General features: G+C 42.9%; 1 protein-coding gene across 1 annotated transcript in view; it reads left to right on the top strand.

The window, feature by feature from the left end:
- The window catches only part of LOC143961962 (NACHT, LRR and PYD domains-containing protein 12-like), a 145,251-nt gene that overhangs the window by 9,345 nt on the left and 118,181 nt on the right, over positions 1-17,725 (top strand). The window lies entirely within an intron of this gene.

Raw genomic sequence — 17,725 nt, 5'->3', positions numbered from 1 at the left:
GTGTGATGTGCCGTGATGGGGAAATGTGACGTCTTGTGATTGTTCCCGTCTCTCAGGGTCTCCTTCTATCTCTGGGTGTCCTCCATCCTCACCCATGTAGAATCTTCCATCACCTGCCCTCTTCTCATGTCTTCTCCTCTCTTTGAGGGAATCTTTCTCTTTGTAATCTCATCCATGGGATTTGGGGTTCCCCTTATAGTAGAACAGTGACCAGGCTCTGTACATATGGAATGACCATCCATATTCCTAACAAGCAGGAAATAGGATGGAATAGACCCCCTTAAGACTCGCTCACACGTCTGATGATTATGTAGAAGGAAGCAATGCTCAGTAACACTTCTATGACATTTATCATGTGTCTTCACTGTGTTTATGAAGCTCTGAAAACACTATAAGAATGCTGGAGAAATGTCCGGGGGAGGGGTTGTTCTTCTAGTGGGAGGAGCCTAAAGGGGAAGTGATGTAGAGGAAATGATCTTGATCTCCTCTGATATGTGGATTTCGGATATATTACAATAATTCTATAGAATGAAAACCAGCCGCCATGTCATCATACTCACTATCGCTCTCCTGCCCCCTGGAGGACAGATTTCCCGGTCTGAGGATAATACCCGCTTGGTGACTTGTTACCAGATCTGTTTTATTTGTATGTGTCACAATATCTGGGATACTCTGGTCATTAATAGTTTATTAATAATAACATGTAATATATCCTCACATAGAATCACAATATATCCATGTAAGAATGCACAGAATGGCCGCCAACCTCCTCTCCTTCATAACAGTATAGCAGCGGCTCTCCTAGTGTATAAGACAGGCGTGATGACTGACGGATCCGATCCCACACTCCGATTGAGTGCTTCCGACATGTACATCCCGCTTCCTCCAATCTGACTATCAGAGAGAGATATTCTCATAGCTGCATTGAATACAAGTCTAGCCGAAAATAGCTTTCAGAATCTTAAACTTTTTATTGGACAGAATCCAGACTTTTATACACATTTTACACAAGGGGCAGATAACGAGGTAGGGCTGCTCATGGATACCCCCCCCCTCCCCTATATTACTTAAAATACAATTACACAATTAACATGTTAATTACTCTAGCACTTAAAGAGGAAGTAAACCCTGATGAGTTTACTTCCTCTTTCATTCCCTTCAAAGGCAAAGCATAATGGACTACTATGCATCGCATAGTAGCCCATTATGTGTCACTTACCTGACACAGGAGCCAGCGAAGTCACCGCTGTCCCCTGTAGTCCGCCGCATCCATCTTGTTGGTGGGGTCTCGCAGCTCCGCCGCTGTCATTCGGCGAAGCCGCGATGACGTCACTCCCGCGCATGCGCACGGGAGTCGACACGCGCGGCAGCTCCATTCTTGGAAATGCCGCGCTCAGTGCGCCTGCGCGCCGCTGTCTACGGCGCATGCGCCGTAGACAGCGGTGCCCGTTTTCGGGCAAATATCTCCTAAACCATATTGGTTTAGGAGATATTGCTTGGACCTACAGGTAAGCCTTAATCTAGGCTTACCTGTAGGTCAAAGTGGTTTGTAAGGGTTTACAACCACTTTAAGGCAGCCTAGGTGACCAGACAGTCCATCTCCGGAGGTCAATGTAATCAGCTCTTTCAAGGATTGTGTATTCAGAATTAACAGCCTAAGAATAGTCTTATGCCGCGTACACACGAGCGGACTTTTCAACATCCAAAGTCCGACGGACTGATTCCGTCAGACTATTCGATCGTGTGTGGGCTGCAATGGACTTTTGATTCGCCAAAGTCTGACGGACTTTAGAATATGGAACATGCTTCAAATTTTTCCGACGGAACTCCGCCGGACCCGGTCCCTTCGAAAAATTTGCTCGTGTGTATGCTATTCCGACGGACTAAAACCGACGCTAGGGCAGCTATTGGCTACTGGCTATGAACTTCCTTATTCGAGTCCAGTCGTACGTCATCACGTTCGAATCCGTTGGAGTTTAGTGTGATTGTGTGTGGCCAAGTCCGCTCAGTCGAAAAGTCCGTCAGAACTCTGTCGGAACTCCGGCAGAACTCCGGCAGAACTCCTTCGGAAGTCTGTCGGACATAAGTCCTCTCGTGTGTACGGGGCTTTAGAATATATTTTCTCACTCACCCTGTACCAGGAAGGCACAGGGTGACTTAGACATAAGAGTTGTATGGGGAGCTGAAACATGGGTTTCCCAACTTTTCCAAGGGATTCTGAGTTCCATGTGCCCTCCCGTCACATCTCTCCCCTTTCGACAGAAGACTAACACAGGAGGAGACCCCAGACGGGTTGACTCCAAAGTTAGTTCATAGTTCCAGTCCTCTGATTTCTGTACCCACACAGTACCCCAAACAAATTGTTCCAAACAGAGCACCACTCACCCAGCCAACCTCTGCCTCTCTCATAGAACATACTCCCTGCTGGGGGAAAGTGCGGACCAGTCCTGCCCCCTGGAGTCCCTTTAGCCGCAGGAGAGAAGACAGGGTGGTTGCGCTCAGTCCGTCATGCTGTTGGGCATCTGGGCCTACTGTCCAGAATCTCTGGGGTATACAGGTGGAGAGTGAAGTCCCCTCCACCCTTACAGGAAATCTGTCCTCTGTTGTGGGCAGAGGCCAGGAGCGCTTTCTTCCGTTGCCAGCAGTTCAGCTGGACGTAGGAGCTTCCATACATCTCCAAATTTTGGGGTTTCTAGCACCAAGTGACCCTGAGGTACGGATCCCAAAATTGAGAAGTTGATGTGACAGATGTATATAAGTAAGTAACTAACCATCTTCCAAAATTTCTAATTCAAATAGAAAAGATTAGAACAGAATAGAAAAAATAGAATTTAATAGAATAAAATACACAAAAAAAACAAACAAAAATACCGCGCTTGGGGCAAAACCTAAAAGCTGCAAATAAAAACCATCAAATATCAATTATGGATCAAATCAGAAAAAATTATGTGTAAAGTTGCGCTGAATATACGTGAAATCTATAGTGTAAAAAATAATGAAATCCAATATAGATTATATATAAAACATGAATCAGAAAAAAAATACACAATGTAAGAAATTTAATTAAAAAAGTCCTTATGTGAAAAAAATTCCTGGATATGACTTAAGTCCCCAAATTATACAGAACAGGGAATTCAGTCCTTCTCAAAAGTTTGATGAGACCTTCCTGGTTTTGCCAGTATCACTTCCATACCGGAAAAAAGTTGCACTCTTACCGCAATGGATGGACTCCAGACCAACGGAGTCGTTAGCGCTGGCAGACAAACCCTCTGCAGGGATCACAGATGCGTACTCCGCTCTCACACGCCGCTGAGGGCGAAGGTTACCGTTGCGTGCTGAAAGATCCTGGAACCAGCCGATCATCCTGCTTTCCTCTCAGTCGACACGAAGCAGATAGGCAGGGTGTCCATCCAATCACTGTTAATTTCCGGAGTTTTTCAGAGCTCTCCGGTAGGCTATCATATACGAAGGTTCTTCAGTGAACAAACCTGTAGTAAGACAAGACGCTGGGGCCGCCCGGCCACGAGCGAAGGGAAGGGGAAATAAAAGTGGACTCCGATCGTGAACGTACCGTTAAACAATCAACAAATTTATTAGATTAAAAAATATATACAGCAGACCAGAGGTATGACCCAAAATGGCCAGGTTATAACAAATAAAAAATAAATAAATAAAAACCGGTTAAATTAAGAACAAATATGCACCCGTGCTGGGGGATATTCTAAACGTGGTGGTATCAGCATAAACAGCCAGGGCCAGGGCTGTTTATGCTGATACCACCACGTTTAGAAAAAACTACAGCTGATCTGCTTTTAGACCATTTCAGGTATTATTATTATTATTATTCAGGATTTATATAGCGCCAGCAATTTACGCAGCGCTTTACAATATAAAAGGGAGACAATACAGTTACAATACAATTAAATACAAGAGGATTAAGAGGACCCTGCTCAGAAGAGCTTACAATCTAAAAGGGTGGGGCAGGTGGTACAGAAGTTTATAATTGTTGGGAATGAGTTTATGGAAGTGGTAGGAGATTAGTTTGAGACATGATAGGCTTCCCTGAATAGATGAGTTTTCAGGGATCGTCTGAAGGTAGCAAGAGTAGAGGATAGCCAGACCGGTGGAGGTAGCGAGTTCCAGAGGATTGGAGAGGCTCTGGAGAAGTCCTGGAGACGAGTGTGGGAGGAGGAGACAAGAGAGCTTGAGAGTAGGAGGTCTTGAGAAGAACGGAGGGGATGGTTTGGGTGATATTTGGAGACAAGATTGGTGATGTAGCTCGGGGCAGAGTTGTGAATGGCTTTGTATGTGGTGGTTAGTATTTTGAATTTAATTTGCTGGGTGATTGGGAGCCAGTGTAGGGATTGGAGGAGAGGGTTGGCAGACACTGAGCGGTTGGTAAGGTGGATAAGTCTGGCAGCAGCATTCATGATAGACTGAAGAGGAGATAGCCTATGGAGAGGCAGGCCAATGAGAAGGGAGTTGCAATAGTCAAGGCGAGAGATAACAAGGGATTGAATGAGGATCTTGGTAGTTTTAATTGTTAAAAAGGGGCGAATTTTAGAGATGTTACGGAGGTGAAATCTACAAACTTTTGACAACAATTGGACTTGGGGCTGAAATGACAAGTCAGAGTCTAGGGTTACACCTAGTACCCTGGCGTGAGGGGAGGGCCTGATGGTTGCATTGTTGATTTTGATGGAAAAGTCATGGAGGGGGGCATGTGCAGGGGGGGATTATTAATAGCTCAGTTTTAGAGAGGTTTAGTTTAAGGAAATGGTGTGACATCCACGCTGATATGTCAGTTAGCAGGTTAGTAATGCGAGAGGAGACTGAAGGAGTGAGGTGAGGAGTAGACAGATAGATTTGGGTGTCATCGGCGTATAAGTGGTATTGGAAGCCGTGGGCGGTTATCAGGTGACCAAGGGAGGATGTATAAATAGAGAAGAGAAGGGGTCCAAGAACAGAGCCTTGGGGGACCCCCACAGAAAGGGGCAATGGAGAGGAGGATACAGAGTTGTAGGTGACACTGAAGGAGCGCTGTGATAGATAGGCAGAGAACCAGGAAAGCGCAGAATCTCGGAGGCCAAGGGAATGTAGTTTATTGAGGAGGAGCGGGTGGTCAACAGTATCAAAGGCAGCAGAGAGGTCAAGTAGTAGGAGTATGGAGTACTGGCTGTTGGTTTTAGCAGTTAGTAGATCGTTAGTGAGTTTTAGTAAGGCAGTTTCTGTGGAGTGCTGAGAGCGAAAGCCAGACTGTAATGGGTCAAGAAGGTTATTTTCACTGAGGTAGGAGCTAAGGCGGTTGTAGACTAAGTGTTCTAGAAGTTTAGAGGTGAATGGGAGCAATGAGATAGGTCTTAAGTTATTCAGGTTGGTGGGGTCCAGAGAGGGTTTTTTAAGTATGGGGGTGATCTGCGCATGTTTTAGAGGGGAGGGGAAGGTGCCACTTGAGAGGGAGAGATTGTAGATGTGAGTGAGGGAGCATAGGATAGAATTAGAGGGTGACCTTAATAGTTGTGAGGGAACAGGGTCCAAGGGACAATTGGTTAGGTGAGCATCTGAGAAAAGTTTTGCAACCTCTTCAGTAGTAGTCAATTCAAAAGAGGAGAGTGTTGAATATGCTATTGGGCCAGGTATGTTGGGTGGGGAAGATGTACGCACAGCGGAGGTGTCCTCGCGAATTGCATCAATCTTGTCTTTGAAGTGATTGGCAATCTCTTGGGCAGTGAGTGAGTTGGTGGGTAGAGGGGGTGGGGGACGAAGCAGAGAGTTAAAAGTTGAGAAGAGCCGATGAGGATTGGATGACAAAGTATTAATAAGAGATACAAAGTAGGCTTGTTTGGCAGCATGGAGGCAGGAATTGTATTTTAGAAGGGCAGATTTATATATGGTGAAGTCTTGGAGGCATTTGGTTTTACGCCACAGCCGTTCAAGAGCACGGCAACGTCTCTTGAGATTTCTAGTGTTGTCAGTTTGCCAGGGTTGTAATGGTCGGGGCCTGATTCTGCGTGTGGTTAGAGGAGCAAGTGCATCTAGTGATGAAGAGAGTGAACTGTTGTAGACAGAGATGGCAAGGTCAGGACAGGACAGGGGAGAGATTATATAATATAGGTGGTCAGTAGCAGAATAGAGAAGAGAAGGCTTAAGGTGGCGAGGAGAGAAAGTAGGGTAGCCAGGCAGCAACGTCATCAAGAAAGCGTGACACCGGTCCAGGAGGCCGATAAATTGCTGCAATTCTCAGAGAAATAGGAGAAAACAGGCGAATACAGTGCATCTCGAAAGAAGAGAGGGAAAGAGAGGGAGGGATGGGATGGACTTGGAAGGTGTATTGTGGGGATAGGAACAATCCAACTCCACCTCCTTTCTGTCCATTGGGTCTGGGGGAGTGAGTCCAGTGGAGACCACCATGGGAGAGGGCAGCAGGAGAAGCTGAGTCCAAATTTTGAAGCCAGGTTTCAGTTATGGCAAGTATGTTGAAGCTATGAGAGATGAAGAGGTCATGTACAGATGTTAGCTTGTTACAGATGGAGCGGGCATTCCAAAGGGTGCATGAGATAGGGGGGCTGCTTTGAGGAAGCAGGGGGATAGAAACTAAATTAAGTGGATTGCGGTGGTTGCCAGAGGGGGAGGGGTTTTGAAGATGTGGCTTGCAGTTTGAGAGTGGCGGCCCAGGATTAGGAGAAATGTCACCCGAGACTAGGAGAAGGAGGAGGGTGAGGAACACAAGATAGGAGTGAGATGAGCATGAGTGCATGTGTCTCGTGGCTTTGGAGTTTATGCCAGCATATGGATGCAGCAAATGCAGGAGATGATGGGTGTAGTAGTAGGGAGAAGGCAGGAGTGAGGGTGAAATGTGCATGCTGCAGGGTAGAGGGGAGGGATAGAGTAAGGAAAATTTGAGGATAGAAGACACTGATGTGAGAAGGAAGAGAATGAGGAGCATCGTACTAGATAGAGTAGGAATCTGACTTGATACAAAATAAATGAGAATTGCTGGATTGCTTGTTGTCTTGCAGAGTTCTTGTTGTGTCTTCATCCAGTTGTAGTTATCCTGCTTTCGTTAAACTGCGTCGCTGAAACTGCGCATCACTCGTGACAGAGCCACTCAGGAAAGAGCCATGATGTCTGCGCCATGCCCCGGTCTGCGCCACCCCATAGAATGATTTCAATTTATAGGGAGAGTGAGAAGGCATGCATTTCTCTATTGGTCAAGGTAGGCTGAAACCGCAGAGCCCAGGTCTAACCTACTCCATTCATCAGCTGTATCTGCCGGAAAGGCTGGGAGAACAACCTCCCAGTTCATATGAAATCATATGGCAACCTTAGGTAGTAAGCTTGGAATCGGCCTAAGCACTATCATGCCTGGGAGCACCAAACAATATGGTTCTTTAGATGAGAAGGCGCATAACTTGGAGACCCTTCTGACCGAGGCAACAGCTAGTAAAAATCAAAAAACTTAAAAGAAATAATGAACAAGAGAAAGCTTGATCAAATGGAGGAACCAGCGATGTTCTCAAGACTAGTGTTAAGTCCTCTTTTTGAAAAAACAATTTCAATGGAGGTCTGATTTCTATGGCTGCCCCTAAAAATCAGATCACCAAAGGATGTAGAGAATATCTTGCACACGACATAGCCAACAAAGTGGGGATTTGACCCTTCAGGGAATTATAAGCTAACCCTTTGAGATCACTCTGCAGAAACTCCAAAATGTTAGATACTGAAGGAGATCCAAGGTCCCAACCACTTTCTGTAGTATTCCAGATCTGGTGATAGGTTACATTTGCGGAGCTCCTACGAGCCTGTAATAATATCTCCACTACACCACCTGAGAGACCCAAGCCAGTTAAGGCCTCCCTCTCACTTTCAAGTTATTAACTTCATCCTCCTGCAGTTTGGGTGTCAGGCCACACTCCGCAGAAGGAGATTTTGACAAGGAGGCAGTGGGATTGGTGAGCCCAACTTTATCCACCAAGCCAGAGGAAACCAGATAAGACTACTATTGCTGTGATCCTTCTCGCTGAATCTTCAGCAGGATTTTGAGAGCTTTTTGATGTCATGACCTCTCCTGGCTCAGGTGCGAGCGACTAAAGTGAGATGAGGGAGATCTGGAATGCTGTGACAACAAGCGTCTATCCAGCTGCATGCGACTTGTAATGCCTAGCCTTTTTACTCCTTTGAGGCTGGAATGCTGACTAGGAACCTCTTTGCGGGCGTTTTGTTCACACTGGGCCCTTCTCTCTGTAAAACAGAGGATGTGTTCTCTTTTAAATAAACAAACAAATAAATAAAATAAACTTCTTCATCTGAATCTTCAGTGCTAAGGCAACTAGGCAGGCAAAACTCCCCAGATCTATAAAGACACAGGATAATAAAAACACTCTGACACACAAGTAACACAGTAGTAAGAAATGAGAGTCCTGGAAACCAGGCTTACCAGAGCAGAGTAGCAGATTGCTCAGCTGGAGACTGAGATTAGCCCTAGAGGACAGAGCCTGCTGCAAATCAGCAGTGAGCATTCTGGTGTTTGCTAGGCAATCCAAGAGTTAGCTACCTCTGACCTCACCTGCTTCCTGAAAGGAATACATGTGGAGGTGGTGAACTACAAGACCCAGCGAGCCAAACCACTGCCTGAACACACCAAACATGGAAGGAGAGAGTGCAACACCTGCCTAATGAAGGTATATACAGTTATTTATACTGCCAGTGACCTTTGCCAGTAATACACAGTCATTTATACTGCACCTTATTATCCCAGCACCAAGGGAACCCACACTCCTCAGGAGATTTACTGCCTCTATGGGGGTGTCTTCTGATATGGGAGAGGCTGAACCCGAACAGGAAGGACGGTGGATAGAGAAAATAAAAATAAATAAATAAAAATAAACTTTAAAAGGCGTCCGGAGTGAGGACAAAAAAAAGAACACTGGTGGTGGCAGACAGCTGCCCTTTATGGGCTAGAAAAAAGGTGGTCCTGGAGAGGTCATAGGGGGTGGAGCTGACCCATAGTAGGCTGACATGGGGAGGTCCAGGAAATATATATATATATATATATATATATATATATATATATATATATATATATATATATATATATATACATTTTTTTTTTTTTTTTTTTTTCGACATTCAAATTTTGCATAGAATGAAGTCGAATTTGAATAGAAAAGATTAGAATGGAAATAGAAAATAGACTAGAAAAATAATAGAACAGAATAGAATATAGATACTATCTATTTAATTTTTAAATCTTTTTGGCTGATTACTATTTGTTTCCATAAGATCTCCTGCAGACCATTAGCATCTATTTCATTTTTTGTGCAGATCTCCTGCAGACTATTAGTATCTATTTTGTTTTCTCACCAGATCTCCTGCAGACTATTAGTATTTATTTAGTTTTCTCACCAGATCTCCTGCAGACTATTAGCATCTATTTATTTTTTTGCAGATCTCCTGTAGACTATTAACAGCCATTTCACTTCTTTTTTGTAGTTCTCCTGCAGACTGTTAGAATCAATTTAATTTTTTTTGCAGATTACTATTTATTTCCATCAGATCTCCTGCAGTATGTTAACATCTATTTCATTTTTTTGCATATCTCCTGCATATCTCCTGCAAACTATTAGCATCTATTTCATTTTACTTTTCTTTTTCTTTTTTGCATTAGAGCAGCGATTTCCTTTATTTCAGCAGATCTCCTGCAGACTATTAGCTTCTATTTCATTTATGAATGGAGGAACGGTTTGAGGAAGAGACAACAAGAGAGACATCATCACCGCTTATATCTCTATACACAGGGAAATGGCTGTTAATAGTTTGCAGGAGACCAGTAAAAATAAATAAATAAATAGATGCTTATAGTCTGCAGATCTGATGAGAAAATTAAATAGATACTAATAGTCTGCAGGAGATCTGCAAAAAAATTATATAAATGCTAATAGTCTGCAGGAAATCTGATGGAAATAAATAGTAATCTGCAAAAAAAAGGAAATGGATGCGAATAGTCTGCAGGAGATCTGCTGAACTAAAGGAAATGGCTGCTCTAATGCAAAAAAAAAGAGAAGAAAAATGAAGTAGATGCTAATAGACTACAGGAGACTACAGGAGATCTGCAAAAAAAATGAAATAGATGTTAATATGCTGCAGGAGATCTGATGGAAATAAATAGTAATCTGCAAAAAATAAAATGAAATTGATTCTAACAGTCAAGCAAGTGAAATGGCTGTTAATAGTCTACAGGAGATATGCTAAAAAAGAAATAGATGCTAATAGTCTGCAGGAAATCTGATGAGAAAACAAAATATATACTAATACTCTGCAGGGGAGCTGCAAAAAAATAAAATAGATGCTATTAGTCTGCAGGAGATCTTATGGAAACAAAATCTGCAATTTTTTTTTAAATGAAATAGATAGTATCTATATTCTATTCTGTTCTATTGTTCTATTCTATTCTCTATTTCCATTCTAATCTTTTCTATTCAAATTCATTCTATACGAAATTTGAATGTCAAAGAAAAAATAATTATATATATATATATATATATATATATATATATATATATATATATATAAAACCATTCATATTTAGTATATAATGACTTTGATTTTAATAGAAAAGATTTTAATATAATACAAACAAATAGATTAGAAAAACAATAGAAAAGAATAGAATAAGATATAATATATTTTGTTCTATTGTTTTTCTAGTCTATTCTCTATTACTATTCTAATCTTTTCTATTCAAATTCATTCTATACGAAATTTGAATGTCGGAAAGTAGTATATGTATATAAAACCATCTTCCGAAATCCACATTAAGTATATCATGATTTTGATTTTAATAGAAAAGATTTTAATAGAATATAAAAGAATAGACTAGAAAAACAATAGAACAGAACAGAATAAAATATAATATATTCTATTCTGTTCTGTTCTATCATTTTTTTTTTTTTAAAGAAAATTTTATTAAAGTTTATTTTAATACACGTGAAAAATGATAAGTACAAACAGATCTCTTCTGCGTTAATCCAATTATCAAGCATTATTAATACAGCGAAGCCAAAAATTCAAGTAAGGAGACTAAAAGAAAATATAGACCTCATAAATGCAAATGATTTTATCACAATTAGCATAAGCAAGTGTGGATTGTACATATCGGACCCGATGTAAGTAGGTTGACCGGGGAGTCGAGCTCTAATCCAAAGGCTATCTCCCATAGGAATAATATACTTTGTGTACATATCATTATATATATAATGCGGATTCAAGGAGTATACAATCATACATATTCTCAGATACCAATAAGAAAACCCTTGAATCTTGTGTCTATTAAATTATGGGGAAAGCGTTATCTGTGTCTTACATAGAAATAATAGACTAATGTCGCCCAATTTGGAATGAGCCGGGTCTTACGCTGCAATGAAAACCATCAAGGAGTTTGGGGTCTTACAAAGGGTGATGGCTGGTGAAGAACATGAACGTGCATAAAAAGGGGATCATATATTCAGAAGAGAGGGATCAGGAGGGGGGGAGTGGGGAAGAAAGGAAAGGGTAGTTAGAGGATATAGAGAGAATGGGAGAGAAATAGCATATATAGGAGAAATAAAGGCAAAGTAAGTGAGTTTGCCTCCCGGGATTGCTTCCAGTAGCCAATTGTTCCTAAGAGGGGAGTTGTGTTTCTAACTGTTACAGGAGAAGGTAGAACAACCTTTGTGTCTATTGCACTTGCAGTGATCAAGAACGACTATTCATGAGATTAGTGTAGGATGGTGTGGTTTTAAAGTGGATCCAGCAGGCCCATTTCGAACTAAATTTTGAAGGAGTATCACGAGCAATGTGGATCAGCTCTTCCATCGTTGCCGAGTGATTGATTCTGCAAAATCATTCTTTAATGGTGGGTACCTGGGTGGAATTCCATTTGGTCGGAATACATTGTTTTGCTGCATTTATCATAAACATAGCTAGTGATTTATGGTAAGTGTTGTGAGATCCGGGAGAGATATGCAGTAAACACTGAGCTGGGGAAGGTTCAATGTTGTATGTAGTGACCTGGGTAGTTATGTTGCAAACTTCTGTCCAGAAAGGGACCAACAAGGGGCAGGACCACCAAATATGCAGGAATGTTCCCATGTCCGAGAGACATCTCCAGCATCTATTTTGTGAATTTGGGAATAATTTGTTTAGTTTCGCTGGTGTATGGTACCACCTGGTTTGGACTTTGTAATTATTCTCTTGGGAATTAACATTTAATGTGCCCTTATGTGTGGTTAAGAAAATGTTACTCCATTGTTCGTCAGTCAAGGAGAGGTTCAAGTCCTCTTCCCAGCGATTGCAAGCGACGTAATCCCTTGGGCTTAAATGGTCGAAGAGCAGTGCATGCGTAAGGGCTATCAGGTGTCTTTGTGGGGATTGTTGGGAACATAATTTTTCAAAGGGAGTTTGTGTACGGGAGCAGTCAAGATTTTTATTCAGTGAGCGGAGGAAGTGGGAGATTTGGATATACGGCCATTGGGGGATGGGGGGCATCTCTAGTGTTTCTGTAATGTCTGATGTAGATAGTAATTCACCTCTGGAAAAAAAGTTGCCTGCTCTAGTTTGGGTTGGCGTCCGGTCCGGGCTCGGGAAGTGGGTGGATAAACCTGGGGGAAAGTCTGGGTTTAGTTTGAATGTCGTTAACGGGCCGGGAATAGATGATATCTGTGATCGCTTGCAAATTAGTTGGAAATAATGTAGAGTCGGGCCAATTAATGGGTGACTCTTTATAGTCAATGGGATTTTGTTCGGGTTGAACCAAGGAGTAGAGCCAAGGGGTGCGTGTGAGAAGGATGATTCTATGGAGACCCAGTCTTTAGAGGTTGCATGTAGATTCCAATCAGCAATTCGAGACAGGTGTACGGCATAGCAATAGTTAAGTATGTCAGGTAGGCCTATGCCACCTAGAGCTTTTGGGCGTGTTAGAAATTTGGAGCTAATCCTGGGTCTTCGGTCATTCCAGAGAAATCTGGAGCAAATAGATTTATATGTTTTGAAAAATGTTGTTGGGAGCCGAATAGGAACTGCCTGTAGGATATAAAGAAGTCTCGGAAGAGCGTTTATTTTGAGAATGGCCGCCCTGCCGAACCAGGAAAAAATCGGCCTATTCCATCTTTGAAGGTCCAGGATTAGCTTGTTTAATAAGGGTAAATGGTTCTTAGAATATAGATCAACGAGCTTGGGGGGAATTTGAATACCAAGATATGTTATGTGGTCGGTTCTCCATTTAAACGGAAAGTTATTCTCGCATTGTTGTACTGTGTCCTGCGTTAAGGAAATGTTGAGTGCGTATGACTTCGTGAAATTAATTTTGAGATTAGATATAGTTTGGAATGATTGGAAATCGGCTAGGAGATTCTGGAGGGTAGTTATAGGTTCAGTTAAGAAAAGTAGAATATCGTCCCGAAGGCGGCGTATTTAAATTCTTTAAGTCTGGTGCGAATCCCTTTGATGTTTTGGTTGTTTTTTAGCTGTTCAAGAAAGGGTTCTAGTGTTAGTATAAAAAGGATGGGAGACAGCGGGCATCCTTGTCGCGTGCCGTTGCGTATGTGAAAGGCGTCTGACAGAGTGCCATTAACTTTTACTCTAGCTGTTGGATTAGAGTATAATGCTAGGATAGAGTTCAGCATGTTAGGGCCCATACCTAGTGTGCGGAGCACAGCTTCCATGTAGTCCCATGACACTCTGTCAAACGCCTTTTCTGCATCTAGGGACAAGAAAAACCCCTTTTGGCCCGAATGAGTGATGAGGTGATGTAGATTAAGGGCCTTGAGTGTATTGTCTCTAGCTTCGCGTCCAGGGACGAAACCTACTTGGTCGTTTGAGATGAGATCTGGAATCAGAGGAAGCAATCTGTTTACCAGAATTTTTGAGAAAATCTTTAGGTCCACGTTCAGTAACGAGATTGGCCTGTAGTTCCCTGTATTAGTGGGGTCCTTGTCTGGTTTCGGGATTACTGCAATGTGGGCTTCCAGAAGCCCTGTAGGGAGTGACCCAGTGGAAGCAGTCGAATTAAAAGCTTTAAGAAAAGGATTTTGTAGGGTGTCCGTAAAGGTCTTATAATAGGCCGCCGTGAGGCCGTCCGGGCCTGGGCTTTTAGCAGGCTTTAGTTGTTTTACCGCTTGTTTCCATTCTGAAATGGCGATTGGGGCGTCTAAAGTGTCAACGATAGCTGGGCGTATCTTTTTTAGAGACGGATTGTCAAGGAGAGAACGCAGTTTTTCGGTTTTCAGTCGAGAGGGGAGGTTGTCAGGTTTGGTAAGGTCAAGGTTGTATAAAGATTTGTAGTAACTCTCAAATTCCCGTGCAATGTCTTGATTTTTCGTAATGGGTTTACCCTTCGGGGAGTGGAGTAGGTGGATTGTATGTTTTGCCTTCCTCGTGTGGAGGGCCTGGGCTAAGAGATGCCCAGATTTATTTCCGAATTCGTAAAAAAGTTTTTTCGTGAGAATAAACTTTCTTTTCATTCTGAGCTCTAAGTCTTCCCTGATGAGGGAGCGCACCTCCAAAAGTTCTGTGAGCGTGTTTTGAGCTAGAGTGTGTTTATGTGTGGCTTCTAAAGAATTGAGTCTGGAGAAGAGGGTCGCTAGTTTAGCTGCTTTCTTCTTTCTAATTGCTGAAGCAATAGCGATAATCTTCCCCCTTACCACACTTTTGTGGGCTTCCCATTGTGTTAAATGAGAAACATCAGGCGTGTCATTTTCTCTAAAGTAATTCGTCAGGCATTCCCTAATGTCCGATGTGTTAATCTGGTCAGACAAAATGCTGGCGTCTAGTCTCCAGACATGTTTGCCGGATCGCTTGTCAGGGAAAACAAGCGTTGCTGAGACCGGGTGGTGGTCAGAGCAGGTCATAGGTTCAATTGTGGCCGAATATAAAAAGTCAAGAGTTTCTTGTTGAATAAAGATACCGTCTATGCGTGAATACTTATTATGCGGTGCAGAGTAAAAGGTGTAGTCTTTTTCCTGGGGGAAAAGTGTCCTCCAGGTGTCATGGAGTAAGAGATTTTGGAGACTTTTTCTTATCTGTTTAATGGCCCTGTAAGGGAGATGGGATGTACCTGAGGAGGTATCTAAAATTGGTTCCAGAGGTACATTCAGATCACCTCCAAAAATTAAAAGACCTTCTTGAAAGGAGGATAATCGATTGATTGTCTCCCAGAAGAATTTAACTTGAGATGTGTTCGGGCTATAGATGTTTGCTAGAGTTACGGATCTACCATTGATGGTCCCTTTCAGGAAGAGAAATCTACCTTCTGTGTCTGCGATAGTGTCTGCAATTTGGATCGCTATATTTCTAGAGAACAGGATGGAAACCCCTTTAGCCTTGGAGGTGGATGAGGTTGCGTGGAAACTATGGGGGTATGCTTGGTTTTGTAATTTGGGTACGGAATCCTGTCGGAAGTGCGTTTCCTGGAAGAAAATAATATCAGCTTTCATAGCTTTCATGTTCGTCAGTACTTGGGATCGTTTTTCTGGGGAGTTCAGACCTTTTGCATTCATTGAAATTATTTTCAGGGAGGTATTTTTATTAGGTGAATACGGAGAGGGCATGATGATCGGGGTAGTTAGACTGATAATAAAGGGAAGCAGATGCCGCTATATAAGTGAGTCTAAGGAATCCCGGGAGGCAAAGAACACGAAAGAGAAGAGGTAGGTGTGGGGGGGGGGGGGGGAAGGAGAGAAGAAGAGAAAAAGGAGAAAGAAAAAAAAAAAAGGGGGGGGGGGAGTAGTAGGGCAAAAAGGAAGTGTTTTGAGAACTAGTATCTTAGGAGGGGCAGGGGTTATGGGTGATACCGGTTATGGGGGCGAACCAGTCGTCCCTAAGATTCTATATACTAGTTGCTGGGATAGTCGACCGTGACTACCTGCGTCGATCTTGTGGGGGTGGTGTGCAAAGTACCAAAATGTACTTGCTCTGGTGTCCAGTAATGGCCATAAGGCTGAGTGGCTTGGCTTACGCCAGTCAAGTGACCGGAGGCGTGCGTATAGGTGGGCCCTGTGCGACTGTAAGTCACAGGGCTCTAGATGAGCTTGTTGTCTGAAAATGCATAAACATGTTAAATAACATAGAGATCAAACCAGTAGATATAAAGATGGATCTCGTAGAATCTTGGACAGCAATGACTACCTGAGGCATCCGGTGAAAAGTTGCACACACATTGCGAGATCCCAATATTCAAAAAAGATAAAAAAGAAACAAACCTATCTGGTGGAAACATATAGGTAATACTTAAGAGGACTAAAGAGGAGAAGACTTTAGTGTATGTGACAGATCACAACATGGAGTGTGGTAAACCAAACATTTGAGACCTCACAGGCCATAACAACTCTCATTAACATGTAGGGTAAATAAGCAACCGAAAAGTGTGCACCTGCTGAAGTGGTTCGAAAGGACCTCATAGAACAGTGATACAATACTAAGCGCAAACCACTATGTCTCTTCTCCTTCCACCCATAACAAATTCTAATGTTAATATGTCAAAGGGAAAAGAGGGGAGCTTCTCAATGGTTTCCTATTTATCATAGCAGTAACCGAGGAGAACATTATAAATCCTTTTCCCCATTGCACTCCCCCTGCAGGCGTATCTTTACTTATTAGGGCAACGGTAAGTGGTATTTGTGCCATCAGATGCCTGATCCCCCAACGAATTGGACCTAAATTTAGTCTGAAGGACTGGAGTCCTGTCGTGAGAAGCTTCCCTCTTATTAAGCTTGAAGTGCTGATTTATATGGAAAGGAACTACAATCTGAGTGGTGAGGTACGGTTCATATGCCTGTTTGGGGAGAAACTATACTGAGGGCCAGCATGTCCTAAGTGAATGTTGGAGAAAGAAAAAGAAAAAAAAAAGGGGGAGTCGTCTCTCCAACGATTCTTTGATATGGTTCTGATAGGGCAGCACTTCTAGGTGAGTGGTTACCTTCGTTTACAGTTCTGTTTCTTTTCTTCTGTCTGTAGAGAAAAACTCAGTTCCGGCTAAACTTATTGTTCTTTTCTCCTCCTTTGTGGGGGATCGTAGGGGATAATCGATCGTCTAAACGACTTTTAAGATATGCACATGGAAGTGTGTGTCATAAGGTTTCGTACCTGGGATATACGAACGTTCACCAGATCTTTCACAATCCCTGTTTTGTCCGTAGTCGCAAAAACGTTCACCTTCAACGAATGGGAAGGAACTGTCGGAGCGTTCGAGGAAAAGACTGTTACCTCTGACAATAAGGATCCGAACCGTACACATAGGAAAGCGTGAGCTTCGCTGGTTCGTCTTCAGGATCTAACTCTCGGTTGCCGTAGGGGGAGGAAGGATAGATCAGGAAACTCTTGAATATCCGACTTGCTGCACAATGGCTTTAGTTACAACTGACAGGTAACTAAGTCAGAGACAGGTGCACAGTTATAGAAATGAAACGAAGAGTGGGACTAAATCGGACTGTGAGGTCGACAACATTTCAAAGCAAGAGTAATTCGTATAAGCTTACGTATCATGCGCTCAGTTGATCCGGGCTCTACGATGGGCCGGAGAAGCTGAAGGGCAGCCGTTCCTGGGTATGTCTCTCTCCCTCGGGTGTGGTTGTTGGAAAGAGGGGGCTGGAACTGGTCTGCGGCGTCTTCCAAGGCTAAAATTTCCTGCTTCCTCTAAGCCTTCCATAGAAGTGGATCTGACGGGTGTCGGAAGTCTGAAGTCGCTGTACCA

Source organism: Lithobates pipiens, unplaced genomic scaffold (genome assembly GCF_037356315.1).
Source record: "Lithobates pipiens isolate NorthernLeopardFrog02 unplaced genomic scaffold, aLitPip1_a1.2 Scaffold_8, whole genome shotgun sequence".
NCBI classification, from domain to species: domain Eukaryota; kingdom Metazoa; phylum Chordata; class Amphibia; order Anura; family Ranidae; genus Lithobates; species Lithobates pipiens.
The sequence above is the reverse complement of the archived record's forward strand: the minus strand, read 5'-3'. Positions and strand labels throughout refer to the sequence as shown.